The sequence below is a fragment of the Hipposideros armiger genome, unplaced genomic scaffold, assembly GCF_001890085.2.
Source record: "Hipposideros armiger isolate ML-2016 unplaced genomic scaffold, ASM189008v1 scaffold_216, whole genome shotgun sequence".
Classification (NCBI taxonomy): domain Eukaryota; kingdom Metazoa; phylum Chordata; class Mammalia; order Chiroptera; family Hipposideridae; genus Hipposideros; species Hipposideros armiger.
The window spans coordinates 1,574,252-1,580,981 of NW_017731566.1; the positions used below are offsets into that span (position 1 = coordinate 1,574,252).

Consider the following 6,730-nt stretch of genomic DNA (forward strand, 5'->3'; position numbering starts at 1 on the left):
GGGGAGGATTGTGTTTGCTGCCTAAATAAATTGGACCCCAACCCAGTTTCCTGAATTGGACCAAGGACATCAGGGCTGGATCACACGGCAGATCGTGGAATGAGGGGCTAAAGCTTCATCTTCAGGTCAGCATGAGTCCTGGGATCCTGAGCAGGGCCGAGCTGGAGGTGGTAGGGGTGTCTCTCAGTCACAGCTCCCGCAGAGGAGGGCTGCAGTGGCTGGGGAGCCAGGGAAAGCCCCCTGAGGGGTCCTTAGAGACGTCTCACATTTACAAATGGGGAAACTGAGGCTCAGAGAGGGTGAGATACTTATGAGAGTTCATAACTAGGGCTTTTATTCATCCTTTTGGAGCCTCTGACGATCCTGAAATATTGGGCTACGAAGTGGTATTTGCATGAACTCAACGGAGATTTCATTGCAGGTTTTCTTAGCAAGTTATTTGAAGCAGTGAAAATTCCTACTTCCGGTGAGGTGCGTGTTCCTGGGTGTGGGTGACCTCATGCCCATGTGGTCCATCTTTCCCTGAGACAGGCAGTTCCATTTGCTATCTATCCGTTTCCTCCTACAGGTTTGAGAGCATGGGTAAGGAAAGACTCATCTGTGAAAGCACTTTGCCTGGAAGGAGATGCAGAAAAACAAGACCAAAAGTTGAAAAATGAACAGGAGTGAGCATCAACAAGAATGCAGAGAGGGGAAACACACACCACACACACACCCACACACACACCACACACACACACACCACATACACACTCACACACACCACACACACACACACACACACACACACACACACACGTGAACATACCAAATAGAAAGCTGTCACCCATGTCAGGTGGTCCTCAGCCAGTCCCAACGGCTGTGGACATGAGTCTCCACAGTGACATACTGAGGAATTTCAGTCTTAACATCTGCAAGAACCACAGCGTGATCGGGCCAGCAAACCACTAGCTGGCTCGTTTTGCTGGGATTATGGGTGGACATTGTCTTTTTCCATTTTTCTTTAATGTGGTTACATTTTATAATGAAAGAGTTTTTTTGTTTGTTTGTTTTTCTATTTTTTAAAGAAGGACAATCCAAGATGAGTACACCTGTCAACAGTTTAGTGTGTGATTTTTCGGGTAACAAAGGGAGTGCTCGCAGGAAGGAGAGCAAGGTTGTGGTTTAAAAAGAGAAGAGGCCACAGGGAATTTCCCATTTATGGAAATCGACTTTTTGTGGTCAACTTCACGTTCATTGTTAATGGATGATCAGTAGGACCAAAGATGGAATTTTGGAGTGGGGAACCCAACAATGGTATGGAAATTTCAAAACTTTAACGTTAGTCATTCTTTTCCTACAAAAAAAGGTGCAATTTAATTCAAGTAAAGTAAGTTATTGTTGAAACAGCTCTGAGCCTGACCAATGAGGAAACAGGGCTTGGCTGCTTCCTCTGAGTGGATTTGATTTCCTATAATCAACCTGCTTGGTCTCTAAAATCCTCCAAGTAAAATCAGTAAAATCCACCGATTAGTGAAATCTGGAGTTAAAAGAGATGTTGAGAATGGCAGGAACACACTTTCTGGATTCGTTTTTCTCAGCAAAACTTAGGCCACTGTAGCGAGAGATGCTCAGCACTGGGCTCTGGTGGTTTGGGGAGAAGGGTCCTTGTCACTGTCCCAAAGCATGGACTTTCCCAAGGACACGCTTCCTGTGGGTCAGAGTGAACGTGCTGATGAGCTGTGCAAACCCACACCTGGATGTGTGTTGGGGGGGAGGGGCGCAGGAGGCATCGGCAAGAGCACTGGCCAGGGCATCGCCCAGGTGACCGGGGGTTAACTCAGCCCAGTGAGCTGGATTCCTCCACTGTTGCTTACAGGGTTTCTGGGAGCTTACAAATAACAGACGACAGGCCTTCCCAGGCTCTGACCTCAACCAGTGCTCATTAGTGTTGTCCTTGTCAGGTTATTAGCGGCACTAGGATCTTCAAAGCCAGGCTCGAAGACACCGCAGACAGTCACACGTGCGGGGTTGGGGGTCAGGAAATCGTGTGTCCTGTTGGCACTGGACAAGAAGCTGGAATCCAATTTGCAGGTGGCTCAAAGCCTGAGGAGATCGTTGGGCTCTGGAGGGACCTCCTCCAGTAGGAAGATGACTGACCTCCAATGGTCAGTGCAAACCTGAGGTCCAGATGCCCACCGCACTGGAGTAGAAAGCCAGGTGGCACAGGACTTCACAGCGCTGGGTGACGGTGAGTTGACAGTGAGGTATGGCCACTCCCCTGAACTGCGGACACTGTCCCGGGCCAGGAGGTCACAGGAGCATGTGCTGAGTGCAGGCACCTCTCTAGTAGGGTTGCACGGACCATCTCATACAAGCCCATGATAGCTTTCCAAGTGGGGACTGTTCCTTACACGTGAGGAAAGGAATAGCAGAAATCGTGGCACTTGTCCAAATTTGCACAGCTGAGTGTGAGCTAAGCTTCCTGCCTAGCAACATCAGAGTCGAGTCCCCGGGCGCGCCCAGCTGCACGTGGAACCGTGCTCCATAAGGAACGGCGTCTTGGCCTTGCTGGCAGCACGGGCCCGCTCTGCCCATGCGCCCTGGCGGACACCATTCTGTGCTTTGTCTCTATGGCTTTACCTGCTCTGGGTGTGTCACTTAAATGGAGTCAAGCAACATGTGGCCCCTGTGGCTGGCTTTTTACACTTGGCGTTTTGCCTTTGAGGTTCATCCATGTTGTAGCATGAAAACCCTGCGTCTGGACTGGTTTTCCCAAATCTCCGCTCATGTGCAGGCACTTTATGCCTCTGGGAAGTTTCCTCAGCTTTTGGTGTGCGTTCGGGTGCTCTGACCACTGAGCAGGTGGCCTCCTGCCCTTTCGCTAGCTTCACCCACATGTCCCTCTTCTTCCTCCCTTTCCCTGGAGAGCACGCCCTCTCCGCCTCCTCAGCCCCAGAAAACTCCCTCTCACATCGAGGCGCTGAATTATCGAAGAATTGCGTCTGAGTAACTCAGTTCTCTCCCTTGATGCTGTTTGCCCCCCTGCCCGCCCCCTCTGCCCCACCTCAGGGAGCAGATGGAGGGAGAGGGGAGGGAGTTTATCTGTAGGAGCAGCCTCGATGGGTCGGGAGACTTACAGCATGATCCCACGTCCTGGTCTTGCCAGGACAGTCCCAACTTACGGCGGTGGTCCTTCCTTCTCGAAGGCATCCTGCTTTGAAGAATAAATTATATGCTTGTCGATGACTACGGGGTTTTGTGTGCCCCAATTCGATAATAGCCAATCTAAGGAAAGAGGGTCCTCCACACAGGGGACACAGTCAGTCCTGGACACGACATAAAGGGGATGGTGAACACTGGTGGCGTCTGTTCATCTCCATCCAGGGAAAAGCGGCTGTGCTGACTATTGGTCTAGTCCAATAGCCAGGCCATTCTTGGTGAGGGAATAATGCCAGGGCTGGTCATCCGTGGACATCAATCTTACCAGTCAAAATGCAAGAGAGTGAGTGTCTTCCGATGATGATTTGGCTTCTCATGCAGTGTGACCACGGAAAGAGAACGTGCCAAACGCGTGGACACAGCTAAATTCCTTGTTGTATATAATCTTAAGTCTCCCTAAGCCATCTGTTCATTTATTTTTAGTTTTCTGTATTGTAGGCAAATATAACATGAAATTGACCATTTTAACCATTTTTGAGTGTACAAATCAGTGGCGTTAAGTAGATTCACACTGCTGTAAAACCATCACCACCATCCATCTCTAGAACTTTCTTATTTCAAACAGAAACTCTGCACCCACTAGACACAACTCCCCATTTCCTCCTTGCCTCACCCCCAGGTTAACCTCTATTGTACTCTTTCTCTATGAATTTGCCTATTCAGGGTAGCTCATAGAAGTGGAATCATACCATACTTGTCCTTTCGTGCATCTATTCATTTCCAAATTTCATTTTGTTTCACCATCAAAGCATTTACTAGGAGGTAACCTCAAATGATGCTATAAAGGGTAGTACCTTACATTTGTGTGACGCTTTGCACCTTCTAAGAATTGTCTAATGTATTAGCCTGTTTGAGTCTTGTAACAATTCTTTAAGGCGAGCACAGGTCTTGTTACCTTAATGAGCCTGAGGTTGTCTATAGTCACACAGCAAGTGGCTGAATTAGGACGAGAATGCCCGGCTCTGCACACTCTTATTACCTTTTCTAGAGTCTGGCAACTTCTCAGAAGTTGGAGGTAATTCCTCTCCTCTGGAATCTAAATGTAAAGCTCAAGTAACTATGTTTTGTATAAGCAAAGAAAGAATCATGTTGAATTTGTGAGCATGTAGTGAGGGGAGAGTCATTACAGGGGATGGGGGTGTGTGGCCAGGACCCCCTGGTGGAGGCCAGACGTGGGCAGGGGCCGTCATCTTCAGGATCAAGGTCTCCACCGGTGCTCCAAGCTTCCCTTGCCTCAGGCCCACTGCCTCTACCAGGGTTTTCTCCCAGTGGGAGGGGTGAGGAGGCACAAGATAGGCTCTTCCAAACAAGTTGGGCATTTCTCCAGGAGCCAGAAAAATCCACCAGTGCTCAAGCAGGCTGGAAGATGATTCTGTTTTTCCAAGCTCTGGAATAATGAAGACTGCACTGTGTACATGTTTGCAAACAAGAAGGAACAATACGCGCATTCAACATGTAGCATTTTATTTGCAGCTCCATTGTGCAGGACAGTCATTTGTTAGGACTTGATTATAGCTGTCACTTTGTGCAAAAACTGGGGAGCGTGGGCCCTGCTCGGAAACGAAGGCTCGCCGACTTGTGAACTGCAAAGGTCCGTCTTTCCCATTGGGCACTAATGATTCTCACGAAGGTAGGCGGGGGAGCTTGGTTTAAACAGAGAGAAGTTGACAACCGCAGAGTAAACAAGACCATCACCAATGCATCTGCTAGTTGTCCTCTGAGTTTGACGGGTTCTCGCTTTAAAGTGGCAGCTCTATGTGCATGCATGAGTATTAGAACTGCACTTGCAATGGTGAGGCTAACATTTGCTTTGATGCAGGAATGCTAATTTCCTCTTGACTCAAGTAAGTCAGAGAATAGGAGAACCATGGCCGTCCCAGGGATTTTGTCAGTGAGGCTTCAAAGGGTGAGGGCACCATCCAGCCAGCCAGCCAGCCATTGCCCCTTGAGGGAGAGCTCTTCTGACAAATCCTTGAAGCCTGGGGCCCCTCCCTTCTGGGCCTTGCTGCCTCCCAGTGAGTACAGGTTGCTGGGAATTTGGGGCTTAGGATCTCTGAGGAACATCAGCTATATACAATTTCTCAAACTTGCACCACCCACCACCTGAATCTTTCCTCCTATCGATAACCTAGAGTGGCTTGCAGTGATAAAAATAATATGAATGATGTCAAACACTCATGGCTGTGTCCGATAGGCCAGGCACTATTTTAAACGTTTCACCTTTAGTAACTCACTTTTTTGTTCTCATAACTCCAAACAAGGCAATTGCTGTCATCACCATTCACATTTTACAGAGAAGATGCTCAGAGTCTCAGACACTGGTGGAGCAGCACCCCCCACCCAGTCATGCTTCCAAGCAGTGGGCTGGACTGCCTCTCAAGGTAGCCCAGCCCCGGCCAAGTCCGACCACTTACTTCTGGGCCGCCTGTGGGGAAAACACACATTCCACTAGAATTACTCATGTGAACAAAACTGCAAAGGCCAGCTGGGGGACATACTCGAATAACATCCTGCTCACAACGGTCATGAACACAGAATAAAATACCCAAGCAGATAGTTAGCAAGAAAGGTACCGGACTTGAAACTATGAACTATGTAATTGTGTCTAGCTGGGTAGCAATACATGTCAAAGTCCTCATAACTATTCGGTAGTCAGAAAAGTCATGACATATTTTTTCTGTATTTTTCATTGCAAAAATGCGTCATGACTTTTCCGACAACCCAATATATAATTTTTGACCCCAAAATGTCTCTTCTGGGGATGTATGCCAAGGAAATAGTCATCAATAAGAACAAGGGTTCACTCACAAGAATGTTTATCCCAATACTGCTTATAAAAGTAAGAAACTGGAAACAAACTAAATGGACAGGCAGGGGTGAAACAATAGACTAAGTCAGTTATGCTACACACACGCGTGTTGGACACAAGCGTGGGTGCCTCCTGATTCCCTGGACAGTCTGCTTCGTTCCATCTTTTGGCCTTGCCAACCCACCCGCACACAGTCACTCTCTGTTACTGGGCCTCACAGCTTCCTGGGCAAACACCAAGGCACTGGATGACACCACAGGGTGATGCATGTGACCCCTGACCTACTGGAAACAGGAAACATGCAGGAATGGGGCAGATACACCCCGTCTACTTTCCCCCCCAGGAACTACTTCATGGTGAGGTTCCTCCTTGCAGCCCTTCTGAGGAGCTCCCAATACCAAAAAAACAAGTCCGGGGAGTGGCCTGTTGTATCTATTTGCAGCTTGTCCTGAAATTGAGGCCAGCCAGATGGGGACTCATCACAGGGCATTGCTTTGTGTTTGTCTTTCCTTTTCGTCTCACTACCTAGACCCTGGGCCCCACACCTCCCAAATAAAGTATCAGCGCTTTAATCCTTGCCTAACACTGTATTTTCTAGAGGGCCCATGTTTAAACAAAACACTCAGCCGTTATCTAAAACGACGTTGAAGACTGTATTGTTTATATACATATATTATTTTCTGTATTATTATGATGTTTTCACATCTTAAGAACCTTTCT

The 6,730-nt window shown here is 48.1% G+C and overlaps 1 long non-coding RNA gene across 16 annotated transcripts in view; it reads left to right on the forward strand.

The window, feature by feature from the left end:
- The window catches only part of LOC109389024 (uncharacterized), a 19,201-nt gene that overhangs the window by 4,798 nt on the left and 7,673 nt on the right, over positions 1-6,730 (forward strand). For 10 of the 16 annotated variants that reach the window (XR_002125315.1, XR_002125313.1, XR_002125319.1 and 7 more), the window contains 2 exons: positions 422-471; positions 569-2,230. This is a non-coding gene — a long non-coding RNA (uncharacterized LOC109389024). Of the gene's footprint in view, positions 1-46; positions 126-421; positions 472-568; positions 2,231-3,366; positions 6,725-6,730 lie in introns of those variants that run through there. The other 6 variants (XR_002125318.1, XR_002125317.1, XR_002125322.1 and 3 more) reach the window with 6 other exon arrangements.